Raw genomic sequence first — 23,877 nt, 5'->3', positions numbered from 1 at the left:
CCTTAAAGCTGACAAATTTGAGAACAACTCACTTCCTTTGGTTTTAAACCCTTACATATTGTTAGATTATCTTTATTTGCTTGTCTGTTTGTTTACATTCTAGAGCAAAATATCTATTAGATGTTCCTACCGTTCTATTACAGAATCAGGCCACTTTTAGAACATGAGGGATATTGAAAATGATTTCATCAACTTTGTTATTTCACAGATGAAAAAAAGTTGAGACCTAGAAGTAATCTGAATAAGTTAGTTGTGGAGTACTGGGAACTGGGATTCTGATAGTTGACTGCTGATCTGGTGTTGCAGCCACGAGGTGACCTTGATTCTTTAATATATTCTGCTTGATTACAGCTAAGGATTTGGGAAAAAAAAAAAAACAAACAAAACTAGGCTGAATTTATGGTGGTAGAGTATTCTTTCAAGTACCTGTTTAAAGCATTGTGTGTCCTTGCCTCTCTAAAAGCCTCTCTACTGGGATAAAAGGGCACAGGTGAAGCAATTGTGATGTTTGGTTTTTTTTTGTGATGGGTTCTTAATATCATTATTAATGACATTGTTCCCACTTTCTGTAGTGTATTGTTTGATGCCAAGGGAAAGTATACTCTTAGCCGCCTATTCTTTTTAATGAAAACCTGTATCCCCTGCACTCATCATATAAAATCCTAATGAACTTCTCCAAAGAGAGGTAGGTTATCTCAACCTCTAATGTTATCCTCACTTTAGAAGAATCTCTAATGTAAGCTTGATTATCCTTTGAAATATCATTTGGCTTAGGACCAGAGAGCTCAAGAATTCTTTTAGACCCTGGATTCATCTTTGGAATCATACCAGAAAATCCATTTAAAATCAATCTCTTAGGAGAAGCAACATTACTCCCATCATTTGCCTTACACCCGATTTGTTTGGAAAATAGCACATAAAAGAGGATCTGGTTGTAGTTTATGTCTCTTCTAGTTTTCCAGTTGGATGAGACTTTTATAAATGTCTGAGCACCACTACCAATAAGGATTTGTCATCTGTTGTCAAAATAGTCATACATAATTTTTATTTTGAAGTTGAGCATTAGATTTACTTAAATGTTTTTTTTTTTTTTTTGGTGTTGACCCCATTGGCTTAATGTTTTAAGCTCTATAGTTATGATAATATATCATCAGGTCCCATTTCTAAACCCATCAATAACATTGCAATTCAATTCTGCAAAAGAAATTATTAGTCAATGCCTGTATATTAATCATTCAAAAACAATAAAAATAAAAATGAGGGCAGAACACTAGTTGCCTCAAAGTATTGAATAAGCAAAGTCTTCTGGGAGATTTATTATCAAGATTTACAATTATTTTTTTCTGATGAAATTGAGCTTTGTCTGTTAGAATGAAATTGAAGATCACCTTTCCTGAGTCTTTTTTTTTTTTTTTTAAGATTTTATTTATTTATTTGAGAGAGAGAGAGAATGAGAGACAGCATGAGAGGGAGGAGGGTCAGAGGGAGAAGCAGACTCCCTGCCGAGCAGGGAGTCCGATGCGGGACTCGATCCTGGGACTCCAGGATCATGACCTGAGCCGAAGGCAGTCGCTTAACCAACTGAGCCACCCAGGCGCCCTCACCTTTCCTGAGTCTTATAACTACGAAAAAATATTCTTGACAAGAATATTTAGAACAGGGACCACATACATTTAGCATGTTTTGTTTTCTCATCTTTTCCCATGGTCAGTGAAATAGAGTCCCTATTCCTTGTAAATACAATGATTGCACAGATACTAATTTACCTGAGTTGATTTCAGCCTGGGAATTTCCAATGAATGAATAAGTATCTCAAACAGTCAATAATTTGAATTGAATAAAACCACCTATAAACACATGCCAAGGACTAAAGAAGTGTTGCATCACTATAAATCATGCTAGGTAGCATTTCACTGAGATGATAAGCATTTTAATGTTCCAAAATATGCCATTCTTTTAATGTACAATGTGCTCCTATTTACAAAGTCAAATGCATCATCAAAATTCTTTTTTTGTTTTTTTAAGATTTTATTTCAGAGAGAGAGAGAGCGTGTGTACATGTGAGAGAACATGAGTGCGGGGGGGGGGGGGGAGGGAGAAGCAGCCTCCCTGCTGAGCAAGGGAGCAAGGAGCCTGATGCGGGACTGGATCCCAGGACCCCAGGATCATGACCTGAGGCAAAGGCAGATACTTAACCTACTGAGCCACCCAGGGGCCTCCATAGTCAAAATTCTTTGATTGCAACAGACACCAAAGCATAGATTAGGAGGGAAAAAGTACTTTTTTATTTACAGTTGGTAAGTCCAAGATGGATAGATTTGAACTTAGGGACATTGACGTCCAAGAGTTCAGCCCCTGATGTCTTCATCTCTATGGATCACTGAACTCTGCTCTTCTGGTCTTCATTCTTGGGGCTTTTAACATGATGGCTTATGGGAGGCTCTGAGCTCGTGTATTCATTGATTTCAGGAAGGAGAGAGAAGCACCCTCCTCTTAGATCCATCAAAATCTCGTGAGAGCTCTCTGAGAATACTCCAAAAATATGAATGCTCCCATGAGTCAAGCAATAAAAGAGGCAGTCTGGTTGACTGCCAGAACCCTGGAGTAGGAGTCAGAGAATCTGGATTTCCATCCTCTGTCTGTTCATTAGGAGCAAGACTTCATTTTTTATACATTCAATGAGCCTGTGATTTCTCATGTGACAAATTCAGGGCATAGCTACTTTCTTCAGTCCTTTTTGAGCACCAAGTATACCCCATGCATGTTGGGGAGGTGGGATACAGCCATGGAAAAAAACAGAAGAGGTTCTGTTTCTATGGAGGCTTCACTCCAGTGTGAGGGAGACCAGCAATGAAAAGATAAGTTAACTTATTATTGTTGCTCATTTATTTAAGTAGTGCCGAGTGTTATGACGAAAATGGGGCTGAGTGCAAATGATGGGTGAGGGCTGTTTAACTAGCAGGAGGAGACAAAGTTCATTTAAAGGGACACACATAAGAACTGAGACCGCCCAGCGATGAAAGTAAGCTTTGCTCCTGAGTATTTAGGAAGACCGTATTCTGGGCAGAGGTAAAAGACAGTGCAGAAGTGCTGAGTTGGGAATAAGCGCTGGGCTTACTTAAAGACTGGGGAGAGGGACGGTGTGTGTCTCATCCATCCTGAGGAAAGGAAAGAGGTAGAATTGAGTGTAGGGAAACCCACAGGGGCCACCAGGAGATGAGAATCCACTGGATGATTTTCGGCATTTTTTTTTTTTAAACCTCTTTTGCAGTGGCTGGTCGAGGGTGAACCAAAGGAGGTGCTGAGTCCAGTTATAAAAGCTTGTGGTAATAATCAAGGCAAGATGTGTTGGCAGCTTGAAATAGGCTGCTGGCAAGGAAGGTAGTGAGAAGTGCTTGTGTTTAGGTTTATTTAGGAGGCACCATAGGCAGGACCTACAGACTCACTGAATAGGAGCAATGAGGAAAGAGATTAAAAAAAGATTTCCAGGGGTGTGCTCCTGAGTACCCAGGGATGGGATGGTTCAGTGGAATGGTATGGGGAGGTCTGGGGGATGGGACAATTAGAGGTTCGCCTTTTAGATCTAAAGCACCAGGATTCTCTGACTTTGAACTTAGGGTGAGCTCCTGGCCGGTGAGGGCAGGATGTCCTACGCTCTGTCTTCCCCTGGGTTGCTCAAGAACCAAAAGCAGCAGATACTCAGGAGTCTGGGGGCTTTTCAACACTGGGTCCAATGGTATCCTAGAAGCTTCTTGGCACATGACAACAAATATGCAAGTGGCAGATAGCCTTTTTGGCTGGTTGCCAGGTTTTTTAAATCCCCCTTCTATAATTTCTTCTCTTCCCAAATTTGTAGACAGGCATGAATTTGGCAGTTGTTATAGAAATGTGAAAATTATAAGACAAGCTGAGCTACTCAGTGACTAGATTTATCATTGAAATGTATTTTTCATACGTTCTTTCCTCCTAATTAATTATAACTTGGAACATTTGGGTAGCAGATACATTGACAGAAGGCTTTACCCCCTCTGGCTGAGATGATCATAATATAGTGAGTAGCTCTTCAGATGGTGTGACCCCAGACTGTGATAAGTAGGACTGCGCTTTTCATAGCAGAAAAGTAGAAGAGCTTCAATATGCCTTGACAGTGGCTGAGCCTGGAACAGTCGTAGGATGCCAATGAAGATAACGAATAACAAGGATTCCTGCCCTGTGGAAACCGTACAAAAGGAGCTTTGAAAAGTTATTAAAAGTCTGTGTCCCACGTAGTTTCTAATTGACACCTTAGACCATGTTGATTTGCATGACACCGTTTACAATTAAGTCCTGGGACCAGGAAATTCAGGTTTGGGTGAGAAAGGGGAGAAGTATCTCCAGAACTAGGAAATGACTTAGGTATGCGTGCCATTATTTGCTTCCCCTTGGCCAGCCGTATCTCTGTCCACGTGCCCTTCCAGAAACGAACACACACCAGCAAGCATCATGAGATGATCAGTGAAGAGAAAGATGGGGTCACCACTCAATTTCTCCTCCCTTCAGAATTTATCTGCTGGGACAAAACACCACCAAGGTTTTCAGGAACTACAGAAAATGCCTTGTCAGTGAGGTGAATCTCCACCCACCCCCCACCCCCAAAATGGCAGCAGTGACACTGGTCTAGAGTCTCCTCAGACCCCATCCATGCTGGGTGTGTTTAAGAAAACTTAAAGCCACTGACTTCATTCCCATGTCCTAGCTTGCTGTTGAAGCAAGACACGGTTTCATGGGTTTACTGGCATTTTATTTTATTATTATTATTTTTTTTTTAATTTTTTTTTTTTAAGTTTTTTTTTTTGCGAGAGAGAGAATGAGACACAGAGAGCATGAGAGGGAGGAGGGTCAGAGGGAGAAGCAGACACCGTGCTGAGCAGGGAGCCTGATGCGGGACTCGATCCCGGGACTCCAGGATCATGACCCGAGCCGAAGGCAGTCGCCCAACCAACTGAGCACCCAGGCGCCCTATTTTATTATTTTTTTACTGTCATTTTAAATTTGCTTTTGGAAATAGCTCTTTCTGTCCTTTGCCCTGTTTTCTATCATTTTTTAATCATTTTTCTAACATACCCTAAGTTATAAATATCTTCCCTGGTTTTGCACGTGTCATGTAATTTTTATGGTGGTCTTTTTTTCCATATAGATATTTTTAGCTAACACAAAGTCAAAATACTCAATCCTTCTCTTTCAGGGTTTCAAACTTCAGGGTCCTATTTAGGAAGTCTACTCCTGGTTTCTGTCTAGGTGTTTTTTGTTTTGTTTTTTTTCTCTTTAAAAGAAGAGCATTATTGTTATTGTTTTATCATTCCATGGTTGATTGTATGCAAGGGGAAAGTGACAAATTTAAGTTTATGTATTTTTTTTAATGATTACCTTATGAAACCAGGGGCTCTATACATCTCCCAAGACCTGACAGAGTGTGCAGCGCATAGTAGACTCTCAATAATTATTGAACAGATGAATGAATGACCTACATCTAAAACCTAATGGCTCCTTATGGTATAAATGAGTCATAAACTTGAAGGCTTATAATAATCTGGTAACTGACTATTAAGTTAGAGAACTGAATTCCAAGGGCTCTATAGTACTTAGTAAGAAAAGAGGAATTCTTTTTATGTAGGCTCTAGAAACTATATGGATTTTAAAGGCATTAAAAAAAGATGAGACCCATGACACTTACTGTACCCAAGTGAGAGACAGCATAGAAATGAGAAGATTTTGAGTGAAATAGATGCAGGTTTGAATTCTAATCTAATTCCTTGGTTTTCAGTCCAGATGTTGTTACTGACCTTCTGGACTCAGTGTTGTTTTTTTGTTTTGTTTTGTTTTTGTTTTTCCTTTTCGCCTCTAATGTGGGGATAAAAATACTTCCTTTTCAGGAACATGGTCAGAATTGTAGTGTTGGTACACACAAAGCATCAGGCCAGTTCCTGGTGGAATAGACGGTGTATTTCAACTCTTCCTTAAGCATCCTTCCAAAGTCCTCAGAATTTGAGATCTCTGTCAGCACATTTAGCACAGAAGACTTAAAACTTGTGGTCCTTATGTATACTCTGACATTTGGGTAATTTACTGGTATCGGTATTTACTAGTCTGTAATTGATTATTGTGGGCAGAGTTTAAAGAGTTTGGTTGAATGAAATGCACAGACTGCAAACGTTTGGGTGATGCGCAGTTAAATATGCTGTTTTCCAAAGACCACATAGTTAATGTCGTTACGACAAATCCTGTACCACCCCCCCAGTGCTGCAGACACATAAGCCTGATATTCGATTAAATACACAATCAGCAATGTTTAAACCTGACTTTTGAATTCCCCTTTTAATGAGTCATTGATATGTTCACGTGTTCACAAACTGAACTCAGATGCTCACATGATATCCTACTGCCCAGGGAAAATGCTGACCGAACTGCTTAATGATCCGAAGTATAACAAAACTCTAAGGAAACTAATCATGTGTCTACTGGATAGCAGTGATACAGTCACTGTTGAGAGCATGTGTCAAAGAAATAAATTATGCACTAAAGCTATTTCTCTTGTTCCACTCCATGGACAGAAGAACCAGTTTATCTCCTATAAAAAGCATACTGTGACTGGCAACAAACAATATTCTTACATCCTTCCATAAAAGGCTCAGCACGCTTCTTTTTTACATAAAATAGAATTCTCTCTAGCAAACTAATGAAATATGGTGAAAAGAAAAGAATATCATTAGGAGTTAAAAAAATCGCTGACTGAATTTCTGTCACTCTTAGTGCTGTAGATGTCAAATGTTAAACTTTCAGAAGGAAACTTGACAAGATTAAATGCTACCAGAAATAACTTAGGCAAACCAGGCTGGGCTTGTGCACATCTTACAAAAACATCCACTCCCAAGCAAAATGTTGAGCCAATCTGGTTTTTATCTTCTGTTGCATTTTCCTCCTTTTGCAACAGTGTGTCCTTTTCTTACAAATGCTTAGAACTTTATCCAAGCTGCTTTGCTTAAGAGTGCTAATTTGTTCTACTGCATTGGAATTAACTTTTCCACTGAGAGCTGCATGGCTTTGCCTGACTTTTTTTTGAAGTTAACAAATTAACATCTTATCCTAATAAAGACTGCAATCCCAAATGACTAGAGTACAGATACTGAGAGAAACATTCACAAACATTTTTTGGTTATTCTTTATTCTCTTTGGGGATAAATATGTTAGGAAGTAGTTCAAGAGAATTCAAAAAATGTACTTAACTTTACTTGAAACATACTACTTATTCATTAGTGATGAGCATTATTTTGTTTTTCCGACAACCCTGAGAGAATTAATAACGTGTTAAATAATAAGTACATGGAAAAAAAAAAGATTGACAAATGTCATGTACTTACTGTTTAATATATGCTATTAACTCAGGGTTGTCAGAAAAAACAAAATATGTTTTTACGTGCAAATTATCCATTTAATTGGGGCTGATTTTTAGGTCTCAGGCTAAAGTAGTAAGTTTTCCCACCTGCATTATCTGCAGGTAATAATTGTACAGAACTGAATACTTAGTTCTATGGGTTAATAGTATCCATAGCATGAGATCATATTACATTCTGTAGTATCTTTGCTGTAGCATAGGACTGAAGTTCACCCAGAGACTTGCTAAAAAGTGAATCTGACCTTTTATTTTTATTCTTTATCTCCTCCTACATGTCCTACATGTCACACAGTGTCTTGCACATAATAGGATAACCATTTGTTTAATGAATGAATAAGAGAATGAGGAAAACACAGTAGACCTCAGTCACTTTATCAGTACTTGGTCCAAACTAACCATTAGAGCTCAGTCTGTTGTTCTGTCCACTATCCTTTCATAACTACACATTTGCTAGTGTAGGCAATCATGGTCAAGTGCCAGTTGGTAATGTCATATATTTTCATTCAGAAAAATGATATGGAAACCGTTTCTTCAAAAATTAACATAATTTGGGGGCACCTTTGTGGCTCAGTTGGTTAAGCATCTGCCTTCAGCTCAGATCATGATGCCAGGGGTGGTGGGATGGAGCCCTTCATCGGGCTCCCTGCTCAGCAGGGAGCCTGTTTATTCCTCTGCCTGCCACTCCCCTTGCTTGTGCTCTTTCTCTTTCTTTCTCCCCCTCTCTCTCTGTCAAATAAATTTTAAAAACTTAACATAATTTTACCTACAATGACTATGTGTAACATTTTTTTGAAACATTTATTCTGCTTTTTCTTGAGCCTGACCATTCAAACCTAAAACCAAACTTTAAAAATACATAACTTTCTTTGCTTGAGTAATAATACAGTGGGAATTGAGCTGTAATGAGGTGAATTTTCTTTCCCATTTGGAGAATGTCAGTAAAATGAACAGAGAATTATTAATAATTGAGGTAAAAATGTGCTTGTCTAGGTGAGTACGTGGATTGGACAGACATCGCCATCAAAATTACTTTCGCAGCAAAAATTGTGTTTGCCACAGATACATTAAAGTATATTGAAACTGAGTTACTGCTTCCTTTGTGCTTTTCTGGACTGGGAACTGTGTGAAGATTGTGAGTGGTCTTTGGCTTCCCGTGTATAGTAGCAGAAGTGCTTGCCAGAGGGCTGGTGCTGATGCTCTCGGTGCCCGCATGAGGTTGGAAAGATTTCCTGGTGTCCAAATACAGACAGTGCCTTGTGGTCTCTATTATTTGAGTAACGTGGGAGTTGATAACGCACACATATAAGAAAGGCTTGTAGTCTGAACTCTGCCCGCATCTGGGCCCCTAGACCCACTTCCGTGGAGGTTTCTTTCATTCCCGCCAAGGGTAACCAGACGTAGGACAGGTGGGAAACACGTGGACTTCCCAGTATTTGGAGTTAGGGGAATTAACATAGGAGCTGATATGGTGTCCGGGTATGATATTATGTAAGAAATGCAGATGGCCCCCAGCTTACAATGGTTCTACTTAACTTTTTTTTTTTTTAATTTATGATGGTGCAAAAGTGATAAGCATTTAGTAGGAACTGTACTTTGAATTCGGATCTTTTCCTGGGCTAGTAATAGGGGATCCCATACTCTCTTATGCTGGGCCCTGGCTGCCCCAAGCCCCGCCCCCTGGCAGCCCCAGGCTCCGCCCCCAGGCAGCCACGCAATCACAAGGTAAACACCCAATACACTTAGGATGATTCTGCATCCACGCAACCATTCTGTTTTCCACTTTCAGTATAGTACTCAATAAATTACATGAGATGTTCAACACTTTATCATAAAATAGGCTTAGAATTAGATGATTTTGTCCAACTGTAGGCTAATGGAAGTGTTCGGAGCACTCCTAAGGTAGACTAGGCTAAGCTATGATGTTCAGTGGGTTAGGTGCTGTAATAAATGCATTATGACTTAAGATATTTTCAGCTTTCAATGGGTTTATCCGGACATAACACCATGTAAGTCAAGGAAGGTCTGTATATATTTGGTCTTTGCCTCCAGTTCCTGGCACAGAGCTTTTGAAACCCTTTTAATTTCCTGAGTGATAGCAGTGAAAGGAGTATCTTTTGTTATCCATAATAAGCCCCTTTCAACCAGGCCTGTGTTTATGTAAATGAGATGACTGGTGACTAGCTGTTCCTGATGGCTTCAGGATGGGGGCTGGTTTCCAGAGGAACCAACTATGTAATTAGAGGGTTGGAATTAGAGGGTTGGAATTTTCAGCCCCATCCTCCAATTTCCAAGGAGGGATGAGGGACTGAGGATTGAGTTAATCACCAGTGACCAGTGGCTTAATCAATCATGCTTACATAAGGGAACTTTTGTAAAAAACCCGAAATAAAGGAGCCTGGAGATCTTCTGGGTTGGTGGATGCATCCGTATGCCAGGAGTTTGGCATACCCAACTCAAGGGGACAGAAGCTCCTGTGTTTGGGACCCTTCTAGACTTTGTTCTATGTGCTTCTTCAAGTGCCTGTTCATCTGTATCATTTATAACATCCTTTATAATAAACCAGGAATAGTAAGTAAAATGTTGCCCTGGGTTATGTGTGCCATTATAGCAAATGATTGAATTTGAAGAGGGGGTGATGCCGATTGCCGATTTGTAGCCAAGTCAGACAAAAGTGTGGGTAACCTGGTGACCCCCTACTTGTGCTTGGCATCGGAAGTGGAGGGCAGCCTCATGGAACTGAGCCCTTAACTGTTAGAGTCTACGAACCTTAGGGTAGTTAGAGTCAAAATTGCACTGAATTGGAGGACACCCAGCTGGTCCTCTTGGAGCCTGGGAGAACAGATGGGTGTGAAAACCCACACATTTGGTGTCGTAAGTGCTGTTGAGTCGAGAAATGTTTTCCTTGGCCAGGCCATCTCAATCAGGGTACATGTTCAGAACACAGTCATCAGGACAGAGACCCTATGGCCACGTCCTAGAGTTCTTGATCCAGCCCTGCCGATGACTGGCTCTGTGAATTTGTCAAGTAATAATCTCTATGAGCCCCCATTTGCGCATTTGCGAAAGAGAAATATTAGTAGCACTGGGCTCATTGACTTAGGAGGAGGCTTGCGTGATTTAATATTTGCAAATGACTTAGAAATTTCTGGCCCCTACTAAGAAGTATAATGCTTAATTAAGTGAATGAATAAAATCAAGTGAAAGGAATCTGATATTTTTTGTCCTACTTTGTCCTGTTTCCTGTATCTTTTTGCCCCATGGAGAATTCCTTTTCTGTGTATTTGTCTGGTTGTCGGGTCGTCGTCTTCCTTTCCTGAAGGGCACCATCTCGAGTCGTAGAGTCTTAGATGCTGTGTGCTGTGTTAGTAAGGGTTGCTACCTGCAACTCTTGTGTTAAGACAGATAGTGTTTCCAGCTGATTTGAGTCTCATGGGCACACACGCGGGGATGGCTGGAGGCCCTTGCTGGACTTGTGATAGTGTTATAGGTCCTCTCTGAAACGTCAAGAAGAGAAATATTTGGGAAAGACAAACATTGAAACCCTTCTGTCACCTCCTTGATAAAGCTAATCGTTAAGTGTGACATAGGAATAGTTACGATGATATAAGGTGGCTAATTAGAAAGGGGCCTGGAAATGCACTCACATGGTTAGAGATGACCTACCACATCTTTGTGAATGTTCCCATCTCGAGTCTGCTTTGAGACTGGGCAGCTGCTTCCATGGTTCCCAGGGCATTATTGATTTCATAAAATGAATTATCCCAAGGCTCAGTAAACCTTTTGGTCTCTGTTCTCTGTTATATGCGGAGTGTCCAAGAGATGAAGACAGTATGGTGGGGGGAAGAGGGAGGGTGTCCTGGTGCCAGGAAGGCGGGTGGAGGGATTTCGTCTGTGGGGGTAGCATTTGTGAGCTAGATAATCCTTGAAGTTCATCCGGTAAAATCCGAACATTTCAAAGGTTAGGGAAATGCAGTCAACCTACTCTCTATTTCAATCAAAATTTAATAAGACATTCCTTGTTTTATCTTGAAATATTATTCTGACCTCTAAGGGAAGCCAGGAAAGGATTCCAAGCAAGGGATGGAGAAGGGGTGGGGGATGGATTTCACTTACCAAGATGACGTGACCATAGTATGAAGAAAAATTGGAGGGAAACGGTATTGGAGCCAGGGAGACCTATTAGAAACTCCTTAGAACAATACAGATAAAAAGCATTAGAGGCCCAAACTCAAGCAGCTGCAGTTTAAATGGAAAAGAAGCAATGGATTGGAAAGTTAATATAGGATTAGATTTATGGGGCTTGGCCATAAATCAGATATTTACAGTGGGGGATAGGAATGGGGGTGGACTGTAAGAAGATGTCTGAGACCCTCTGAGGGGCTGAGACGAGTAGAAGAGGCAAGTAATAATGCCACTCATGAAGTAATAGCAGTCAGTGTCAGTCTAAGGACTTGGGGGAGAATGACGGGTTGAATGGAGATGTTGATTTAAAGGTGACTATTGGACTTCCCAGAAGAGACAATGAAGTAATTCAGTAAAGAACCATGCTGCTTAGCAGGAATGTCTGGGGTATAAATATATATTTTGTAGTCATCGGGGATATAGTAGTAAGTAGTCAAAAGATATTAATTGACTTGTCAGGGTCTCACACCATTGTAAGACTGAGAATGGGGTCTCATGACGTACCTGCAACTCTTGCGTAAGACAGATGGTGTTTCCTATGCACAGACACTAGGGAGCTATAAATACGTGCTTTGAGCTGATCTCCCCTTCACATTCTGCATATGTTTGAAACTGGCATATCTCCTCATAGTTTTAAATGTTTTAATCTCAGTATCTCCTATTTTGTATTCAATAAATGGGTCACATTGAATCTTGTCTCTCCAATGATTATTATATGTTATAATTATGTGTATTTGTAGTTTATCATTAATGTAATTCATCATACTATAGCGATGCTCATAGTTTTTTTTTAAAGATTTTAAAAATTTATTTATTTGAGAGAGAGAGCATGAGAGGGGGGAGGGTCAGAGGGAGAAACAGACTCCCCGCTGAGCAGGGAGCCCCATGTGGGACTCGATCCTGGGACTACAAGATCATGACCTAAGCCGAAGGCAGTCGCTTAACCGACTGAGCCACCCAGGCGCCTTGATGCTCACGTTTTTTAAAAAAGAAAGTAAATCACTTGACAGGTGAGATGTCGCCTTGTTCATTCAGAAAAACTCTGAGATCCTCTTGGAAATGTGGGTGGGAAGTGGGATAGAGCAGAATGTAGAAAGCTGGTCTTTAGTCTGACTCTCCTCTCCTTGGAATAGAACATCAACCAGGGTAAAACTTAATGCATCTAGGTGAATGGAAATCAGTTGAATTGATTTTTGAGGGACTTGTTCCTTTGCTGCCATTTCAAAACTCATGTAATGAGTAGTAACATTACTCATGTAATGTTCTAGAATAAGGCCATTACAAAGATCAACAGAAAAAAAAAAATACAAAATTTTACTTAATGCATGAAGATTATACATTTGCAAAAGCCTTTAATTGTGCAAGTTTTCAGTGAAACTTGAAGCTTTAATCACAAATCTATAATATGCAAGTAGGCATCGAGCTTTCCAATACTAAGAAATCTGTTCTTCTACTGATGTGTGAAGGATTTAAATGGCCATCAATCCTCAACACTAATAGCTTTTCTCTTTTTCCCTCATGTATCTGCAGCATATAGTTACAGCCCAGAAGACTCTGAACAGTGTTTTTGAGCACACTTAAGAATTAAACATTAAAATTCTGCTAAATCATAATGCCAACATGATAAAATGTCTGCAGTAATTATACCCACTGGATTATGACAATAGAACTTTCTTTAATCCATTAAAAATAATAAGAATCAATAACTAAAATCTATATGCAGACATGTTTATTCTTTAAGAAGTATTTGCTTACAAGTAGTATTTTTTGAAAAATCAGCTGATGTGCTTAAGTTGTGCTTGTAACAATTTCTGGCTTACAAAGTTACTATTAGGTACCACCGTTTTATGGCTTTATCGGGCTTGTAAACATAATATAAATATACGTGTGTGTAATGTATATGTATTGGTGTGTTCAGTTGATTAAAAAAAAAAAAAAACTAAAAAAGTAGGGAAAGAAACATCACTTGCCAATTCCTGTATGGCTCAGTTGTTAAGCATCTGCCTTCAGCTTGGGTCATGATCCCAGGGTCCTGGGATCGAGCCCCGCATCGGGCTCCCTGCTCCGTGGGAAGCCTGCTTCTCCCTCTCCCACTCCCCCTGCTTGTGTTCCCTCTCTCGCTGTGTATCTCTGTGTCAAATAAATAAATGAAATCTTAAAAAAAAAGACAATTTCTGTATAAAGGGGCTTCTTCAACTGAACATCAGGATAAATTCAAGCAGCCAGAAGACAGACTCTCACATAAGGACATGCCTCATTTATAGCTAGATAGAAATATATTCTCTTCGATCTCCTTGGAATGACAGCCTCAGTCATCCCTGGAGAAGGGGAAGTTCATTGCCCCAAAACTTTTTTCTTTTTAAGATTTTATTTATTTATTTGACAGGGAGAGAGAGCACGCACACACGCACAAGCAGCGGGGGCAGCAAGCAGAGGGAGAGGGAGAAGCAGACTTCCTGCTGAGCAGAGAGTTTGATGAGGGACTCGATCCCAGGACCCTGGGATCATGACCTGAGCCAAAGGCAGATGCTTAATGAGTGAGCCACCCAGGTGTCCCATTGCCCCAAAACTTCTGCCAGGGTCAGAAGATGTGGAGGCAGCCAGAAGTGCAAGAGAAGAGCATGCCCACTGTGCATGCTCACCCACTCCTCTCTCCAGGCTGACATAATGGATCATTTCTCCTTCATGTTAGCCAGGAGGACAGCCTAAGAGTGCCCTCTCTTCCTGGGTGGGTCACAGCTCTCCTCTTCACAAAGTAAACCTGCGGTCCACTGTCCAACAATATCCCTGGCCCCTCCAACCCTGCCGGGCCTCATTGCTTATTGAGTGTTTTGGAGTTGAATCTATTCATCTGACATTTGTTACCTTTAACCAAAGGATAACTGAGAATGATAGTAGGGAGGAAGAGGAGAAATACATCATAACATATTGAACCCTGGATGAGAAGTCGGCACTGTGCAAGGCATGCAGCACATTTTAGATCTGGGATTGTTTAATCTTCCTAAAAAGCCTAGGAGAGGGGCACCATCTCCATTTGACACAGGATGAATACCACAGCTATGAAAGATAAGTAGGATATCCTGTTTAGATAGCTGATACAGGGGCTGGCCAAAATTCAAAGCCTGGATCATCTGGCACCAAAGCCCTTCCTCTACAAACACCTAAAATGGTTTTTTTTAGGCACAGTAAAATTTGGGAAAGGGAGCCCCCTCACCACTTTGTCCCAGAGTTTGTTGCATGAATATAACCAAAGCTGGAAAGGTTAAACGTAAACATTTCTCTGAGCAAGGAGCCAGAAGGACTGCTAATACCTGATTGACGTGGTGGATAGTCCCTTCTGCCTGTAATGAGCTCCTTAAACTAAAGCACTTAGTGCATCTGAGAGCATCCTCATCTATGCGTGATTCGTAGCTTTGTATCTCAGCCAGGGATTCTGACTTTTGACCTTCAAGTCATTTGCATTGATTTTCCCTTTTCTGCCAGCTTACACAGAACTTTGGCCCAGATTTCCTCTTGATTAGCTCAGTAATGACCGCCCCCCCCCCCCCATTTGGTGCTGTCCCCTCTTTTTGTTTATCTGGGAACATTCTTCTCTCGTTGCTAAGACTCATTATGAGGATTGTACTAACCCAGGCTCTTGGCAAGGATTCCATGATATCCACTGGATCATAGATCCTTTCTACAACTCTTCCCTGTGAGCTATGCAAAATATACTTACTGCCCTTTCCTAAAATTTTACATGAAATGCTTTGTTTTTTTGGGTTTTTTTGCCAACTTAATTAGATTTATTTACCAAGGCTCGAATTGTATAATTTGAACTTGGTCCAGTCCTCATTTTCCAGATTTTTAGTAACCATTACATGTCTTAGATGATTTCATAGCTAATTTGTTATCATCCTCTTGTTCAGACATCAAGAACTGCCTAGAAACATTTTACTAAAAGCAGGAACTTGTGATTAATGCTATCAGCACTCTTGGTAGATAAAAACAGATATGCAGAATCCTATGAAGAAGACAGTAGAATACCATCCCAGCAATGATTCTGTTTCAGAGATCTCAACTATATGCTAAAGTATTTTCCTAAGAAGTGAATCTCAGTAATTTACTATAGGGGAAAAGAAAAAACAACTGAGGTTTTTTTATCAAAATATTTTAGGCTCGTGTTCTAAGCCTGGTTAGGAGGTAGCCTCTTTATCCTTTGACATTTCGGAATACACTGGTAGAAAGGTATATGTATAAATCTTAGGAGGCACCAAGTATGTATGTCCTATGTACTTGATAAGTGTATATGATATATGTATAGGATACTGCTAGAGATACAAAATCTGTGATGATTTTAGTTTAGAGTGATTGAAAAATTCTTTACCTTGATTAGTTTGGTGGTTATGATGAGGGAGCAGAAGGCTAGCTAAGGACAAAGCACAAGCTGACACCTTGCAACCTCCCCCACCCCACCCCACGTGGGACATTCCTCCTGGAAGCTCCCAATTGTCTTAATGTTAATGCCTTACTAGGGGGAGAAACAGTCTTAACTTGGCCAAGGCAAAGGCCTTCAGTATCTTGTAGGTCCTCTTTAGCATATGAAAGTTCTTTTGAAAAACTCACTTTTCTTTACCTCCCCCAACTCCCAAGTATCTAATCAGCCACCCCTCACAATCCTGGTGCATCAGCTCTCTCTGCCCTCGGGTCCTGTGTCCTGTCCTGTGCTTTTAATAAAACTTTTTTGTACCTTTTTGTACCCAAGACGTCTCAAGAATTCTTTCTTGGTCATCGGCTCCAGACCTCACCCCACCAAATCCCACCTATATTCCAAAACTACATCAGTTAGTCATGTGCATACATTTACCAAAACTCATCAAATTACACGTTTTGTAACATACATACATTTTGCTAATGGAAATTTTACCTTAGAAAAAACTAGGGGCGCCTGGCAGGCTCAGTCAGTGGAGTGTGCGACTCTTGATCACGGGTTTGTGAGTTCAAGCCTCATGCTGGGTGTAGAGATTACTTAAAAAAAAAAAAAAAAAATCTTTAAGGAAAGAAAAAACTATCCGTCATACATGTCTAATAATGTATATTTATACTCAAGTCCAAAAGAAATATTCATGATCAAAAAGGGAGCACTGGAATAGCTAGTCACTCATCTTACTTCCTTAGGCTGATGAATTATTGGAGAACCTCTATCTTTATTTCTGCTTCCTCTCCACACCTCCCCCTCCCCATCTTGAAATCTCATTGATATCCATATGCATTTATAACTGTGGTTGGCAGCATGATGGCCCTTCAACTACTTCGACATTCTAATCCCCAGAGCCTACATGAATATGTTACCTTACATGGTAAAAGGGACTTTGCAAACGTGATTAAATTACAGATCTTGAGATATGGGGATTATCCTGGATTATCTGGGTAGGCCCAATGTAATCATAAGTGTGCTTAAAAAGGAAGGAGGGAGATAGTGTCAAAGAGAAGATAAGACTACAGAATCAGAGGTCAGAGGATGTAATTGCTAGCTTGAAGATGAGGGGAACTCTGAGTTGAGCAATGCAGGTGGCCTCTGGAAGCAGGGAAAGGCAAAGAAGTGGATTGTCCCATAGGAGATTCTCCCCTACATCCAAAGGGAACACAGTCCTGCAGATACCTTGATGTTAGTCCAGTGAGATCCATTTGAGACTTCTGCTCTCTTGAATTGCAAGGTAATTAATTGGAGGTAAGTGACTACATTTGTGGTCATTTGTTACAGCAGCAATAAGAAACTTATACATTGCCCTGAACTTGAGAAATCCCTCTGTCCTTACAGTTAGGACAGTGAGCTTCCCTAGATTTTACCTTCACCTCCTCTTACCCTCTGTATCCTTGTGGTATTTTCCTTTAAGGATTTTTTTTTTTCAATGTCTAGGAATCTAATTTTGGATGATTCCCAAGTAGCATGACTTTATATACAGCATTTCAAATCTTAATTTGTTATATTATTTTTTTAAAGTAGGAGTTCTTCAGATCTTCTTCTTAGTCTGTAAATGATACCATTATTCCCTAAGCATCATGGTGACGACAGACAGCAAAGCACATTGCCTTCCTCTCTCCTGATAATGGTTTCCTTTGAGAATCATCATGTGGGGTCACTGGTGGGGAGAGGAGTAATGTGTAGAAAAGGGTATTTGTCAGTATTAAATGAGCTCAACACAGAGGCATAGTAATCATTTAATAACTCTTAGAACTATTATTTTCTTTGTGCATGCATCCTAGTCCTTCTGCAAAATAGGTTTCTAGAAGTAGCCTGTTCTAAATATGCAAATAATATGGAGATCTGGAAATTGCCTAGTGATTTGCATTACTCATTTCCCTGGCATTATTTTATAAAATGTTTGTATGATTATGCCATAATTTTATTGCCCAGATTATGTGAGCAAAATAAATTTGTGTCTCCCCAAAGGATTTCAGAGATAGATTCTGTATACTAAAGAATTTTCTTTCTTTTCTTCAGTAACACTTTTAAATAAATCATTCAAATGAGTTCTGCTGCATAATGTGTTTTCTTTTTTTAGCTTTTTATCTCTTTTCCACAAGCCATGCTTGGATAGATACTTTTAAAAGATTTTAGCCGTTGAAAAGTATTCAGAGCAAAACTGGAAAGAGGCATTTGCCATCCTCCTCCATGATTATGCCAACTTAATGCCGGGGTATCTGAGGAGTATTATTAAAGAAAATGAAAGCTTCTGGAGCTATTAATTAGACAAGTAATTCTTTCGTTTCTTCACTGACTTTATTTTTTTTTATTCAAGGTCATGTTCAAAGTCTTAGCCAACCAGCTGCTAATTTTAGTCTTGTATTTTATTTTATTGTGGCAAGAACCCTTAAACACGAGATCTACCCTCTTAACAAATTTTCAGGTGTAAAATACAGTATTGTTAACTGCAGAGACAGTGTTGTGCAGCAGATCTTTAGAACTTTTTCATCTTGCATACTTAAGACGTTATGCCCATTGATTAGCAACTCACATTTTCCCCTTCCCCCAGTCCCTGATAACCACCATTGTACTACTTCTGTGAGTTTGACTATTGTGGATACCTCCTATAAGTGGAATCAGGCAGTATTGGTCCTTCTATGACTGGTTTGTTTCACTTGGCATCGCGTCCCCCAGGTCCATCCATGTTGTCGCCAACAGCAGGGTTCTTTTGTAAGGCTAAGTAATATTCCATTGTATGTATATACCACATTTTCTTTCTCCATTCATTTGTTAATGGATGTTTGGCTTGTTTCTACATCTTGGCTCTAGTGCCTCATTGAACACTAGAGTGCTCATATCTCTTGGACATGCTGATTTCAGTCTTTTGGGATAAATATCCAGAAGTGTGAGTGCTGGATCATAAAGTAGCTCTATTAGTAACTTTTAAAGAAATAGCCATAGTGGGGGCGCCTGGGTGGCTCAGTCGTTAAGCGTCTGCCTTCGGCTCAGGTCATGATCCCAGAGTCCTGGGATCGAGCCCCGCATCGGGCTCCCTGCTCGGCGGGAAGCCTGCTTCTCCCTCTCCCACTCCCCCTGCTTGTGTTCCTGCTCTCACTATGTCTCTCTCTGTCAAATAAATAAATAAAAATCTTAAAAAAAAAAAAAAAAAAAGAAATAGCCATAGTGTTCTCCATAGTGACATTTGTCTTGACGATGATTTCATGGATATGACATATGACCCCCAAAGCATAGGCAACACAAGCAAAAATATACAAGGGGGACTTGGTCAAACTAAAAAGCTTATGTATAGCAGAGGAAACAAGAGTGAAAAAGTAAACTGTAGAACAGGAGAAAATATTTGCCAACCATATATCAGATAAGGGGTTAATTTCCTAATACATAAGAACACCTACAACTCAATAGCGAAACAAAAACAAAGCTTTAGTAACTTGATTTTTAAAATGAGCTAAAGGCATGGAAGATGGATGTACTTCCATCTGCAAAGTGGACGTACAAGTGGCCAACAGGTCTATGAGAAGATGCTCAGTATCACTTGGCATCAGGGAAATGCAAATCAAAACCACAATGAGATACCGCCTCAGTCCCGTGAAGAGGGCTGTTGGCCAGGATGTGGAGAAATTACAGTCCCTGTAAATGCGCACTACTATGATTGTGATTTGTCCACCTGTGACTAATATTCATGACAGCGGGTTGGCCCGTCAGGAAGCCAGTTTTACATGTTAGCGTCATAGTTACAGAGCTTATGAGAGACTTTTGTTGGATTTTAATGTTCTGAATGCATCCTTCTGCTTGCTTGCTTTCTTCTGCTCTTACGTAATTGATAACCATTTTTAATAATTTTATTTTCTGAATAAAGCAGAACTAGCACAATTCTTTAGGTTGCTATACTAATATGCTTAAATTTTCAAGAGTGCCCACATGGTGCCTGGGTGGCTCAGTCAGTTAAGCGTCTACCTTCGGCTCCGGTCATGATCCCGGGGTCCTGGGATCAAGCCCCACATCGGGCTCCCTGCTCAGCGGGGAACCTGCTTCTCCCTCTTCCTCTGCTTCTTCCCCTGCTTGTGCCCCCCGCCCTCTCAAATAAGTAAAATCTTAAAAAAAAAAAAAGCACTCACAATATCATCTTTTGCTCGTTATTTTATTTTATAAATTTAGCACTGAACCTTTCTAACAAGCTCTAGAGAGTTTCTAATGAAAGTCATCAGAAGACTTGTGAGAAATAACAGCATAAGCAAAAGATAAATTCTAGTATTTATCAAAAACTATAAATCGGGTTCTAAGTACCATTTTTTCAGAGCTTTAATTAGGTTTTATATTTCTCTTCTAACTAAAATTATGCATCCTACATAAAACATCAATCATTTTGGGAAGTCAGGGTCAGTAATAACATGAAACAAGCATGGGAAGAGGATGTTAGAACTCTAGGGATTTTGGGAAACCTCTGATCTGACCTCATTATCCAGATGGAGAAGCTGAAATCCAGAGGATGGAGGTGAATGGTCTGGCTGGCTCAGGGCTACTGACCTCCTCTGTGAAATGAATGACTGCACCCAGTGATGTAGTTTCCCCAGGCTAGGGCGGGAAGCCTGACATTTATTCATCTCCCATCATCTGTGAGCTGCTGGGGAGTCCACACTCAGGCACATTTTTCACAACATTCCAGAGAAGAGACTTGGTTTCCCCATTTTCCAGTCCCCACTTGTAATGGGAAAACTGCAACCGGAAAGTCAGTGGCTATTGACTGAAAGTATGTGACCCCCAAAGTTCCTACGTGGAAGCCCCCCGCCCCTCCATTGTAATGGTACTCAGAGATGGGGCCTGTGGGAGGGACTGAGGGTTAGAATGCTTCCCTGAGGCTGAGACCATCATAACGAGATTAGTGGCCTTAGACAAAGTGCAAGAGCTGATGCTTCTCATGGGCATGCATCAAGGAAAGACCATGTAAGTGATGTAGTTTTGGAATGTTTTGGTGAGGTCCGGAGCAGATGGCCAAGAAAGAATTCTTGAGAGGTCTTTGGTACAAAAAGGTGGTTTTATTAAAGCACGGGGACAGGACCTATGGGCAGAAAGAGCTGTTGCACCAGGGTTGTGAGGAATGGCTGATTCTATACGTGGGAGTTGGGGGAGGTAAGGACAAAGGGAGGCGTCCGTCCTAAAGGACTTTCATCTGCTAAAGAAGACTCTCAGGATGCTGGAAGCCTGCCTGTTGTCAAGCTAAGGTGGTTCTTCCTTCTAATAAGGCATTAACATTAAGACAGTTGGAAGTTTCCGGAGGAATGTTCTACTCCACTGGCCTCAAGTATTTGTCAGTGGGCTGTGGGTTATGAGGAAATGTTATTTGATTTCCATTCCCTTCCACCTCTGTTTCCTACATCACTGTGGAGCAGACGGTGATGTTAGGGCTCCAGAAAATTGAGTCATTGGAAGTGAGGTTATTGATGAGAATGCTTTTTTTTTTTTTTTTTTTGTAAATCACTAAGACATTTGTAAACTGATGGAAACTCACATCCTGCAGGACTGTGATCTTTATCAGTGAACCATTTGTTTTTCCCTTCCCTTAGTTTTAGGGCAGGCAGGAGTGCCTGAGGAATGTCACACATACCCAGCTGGCAAGGGGTGGGGGGAGGTTCGAGGTAGCAGCTTGTGCGTTGTCCTCAGCTTGCCTTCTGCTCCCTCATCATAAAGACATAGTGAGAGGGAGGACAAACACAAGCCAAGAAGGGAGCTCTCACCAGAACGTGACCACGCTGTCACCTTCATCTTGGACTTGGAGCCTCCAGAGTAGTGAGAAAGTAGATTCCTGTTGATGAAGCCACCCAGTCTATAGTACTCTGTTAGGGCAGCCCAAGCTGACTCATGCATCTGTCCCATGACTTTTCCAAAGTTGCAAAGATACTCAGTGCCGGGCTGAGTGCCCCGAAACAGATGGATCTCTGTGCATGGTGACGGTCTGTCCTTGGGGCCCAGAGGTCAAGCTCGTGAGGCTGTTTAACATCTGTATTGGCTTAAACAATTAACGTGCCACTGTTAAAAATAAAATAAAATAAAATAAAATACCCACATGCAAAGAATTCAGGCTCACATGTATGGGGCATTTACTACTGCTGGGTACTGTGCTTAGTATTTTATAAAAGTTGTATCACTTAAGCTATTTCTTGCTCTTCTTACTTGTGGTCTCTCTTATTGTCCTGAAAGATAACACTATACCCCTACCTTCTTTACCACCTTCGTCTGTCTGATTCAGGGCAGAAATGACAGTAGGGTCCATGGGCAAGGAAACTCCACTTATCCAAAGTGATAAGTATCTCTGTGATTTCCTTATAAAAAACACCCCGTGTGGGCATTATGAATTTGTGCAGTATCAGTTCTTAAAATTTGTTAAAATTGGGTGCCTGGGTGGCTCAGTTGGTTAAGCGACTGCCTTCGGCTCAGGTCATGATCCTGGAGTCCCTGGATCAAGTCCCGCATCGGGCTCCCTGCTCGGCGGGGAGTCTGCTTCTCCCTCTGACCCTCCCCACTCTCATGTGCTCTCTCTCATTCTCTCTCTCTCAAATAAATAAAATCTTTAAAAAAAAAATTTGTTAAAATTGAAACACTGCTGGTTGAGCACATTTCGGTACTTACGGTGAACCCCAAACTGTTCGCAATCGGGCAGGTTGTTAAAACTTAATCATTGTTTCCGCATTGTTTCATTTTATTTCTTGATCCTCCCCAATTCTGACAGCCACCCGTTGCTGCTCAGGAGATTGCATAGCCGAGGAAAACAATGCGGACGAGTTTTGCCAGCATCAGTAGTGTTGGAGAAGAGGCTCTGGGGAATACACAAGTGAAGTGAGGTTTCCATACGAAAGAACAGAGGGTCCTATGCTTGGCTCCTCTTCATCTCTGTCTCCTGCCTGCACTCAGGCTTAGCAGAGATACCTTTGATCAGCTCTACACAACCTGGAAAATATAAGGCATAGGCCTGGCAAAGGAGTCTCTCCACAACTTGCTAACGAGAGATAGGAAACTGAAACTAAAACGAAGAGCTGGGGAGACCTGAACAGGATCCCTAAGTGAGGGAACTGGAACCCATTGAGGAGATTGGAGATTGATCCCTACATTTGGTAAACATGCACTGGTAAGGAGTCAGGAGCTGTGCTAGCTGCTGCAGTCAGAGCAGTGAGGAAAGGTACGGCCCGCCGGGGCGCCTGGGTGGGTCAGTCGGTTAAGCGTCTGCCTTCAGCTAAGGTCATGATCCCAGGGTCCTGGGATCAAGTCCCACATCGGGCTCCCTGCTCAGCCGGGAGCCTGCTTCTCCCTCTGCCTGCGTGCTATCTCTCTATCTCTCTATCTCACACACAAATAAATAAAATTAAAAAAAAAAAGGCACGGTCCCTAAAGCTCATGATCAATGCAGCATTTCTTAAGCAGGGTTCCATGAAACTCTGGGAAATGCTGCTCTCTTCATGTCATTGGTTGGAATGAATTTCATAAAATGATTGCTGTGGATTCAGCAGGACTCTGGCTTACACATGGAAATAAAGAAGGTCTGAGGGGCTAACTAGCCTTGTTGAGGAGCACTGGTTTTAAAATCACACAGATATGGTGTAAATCTCTTTCTTTGCATGAAAAGAAAGAGAAATCTTGAGCAGTTATGTAGCATCTCCAAACCTCTCTTTTCGTGTCCACTGGGTAGTGGATAGCCCAGCTTCAGCCTCATGTTTTTGTTGAGAAGATTAAAAAAAGGTGATGGATGTGACATAGATGCTACAATGAAGCTACACAATAAATTCTGGGAAAAATGATTCATTAT

Source organism: Neomonachus schauinslandi, chromosome 16 (assembly GCF_002201575.2).
Source record: "Neomonachus schauinslandi chromosome 16, ASM220157v2, whole genome shotgun sequence".
NCBI lineage: Eukaryota > Metazoa > Chordata > Mammalia > Carnivora > Phocidae > Neomonachus > Neomonachus schauinslandi.
Note: the sequence above shows the minus strand (reverse complement) of the source record.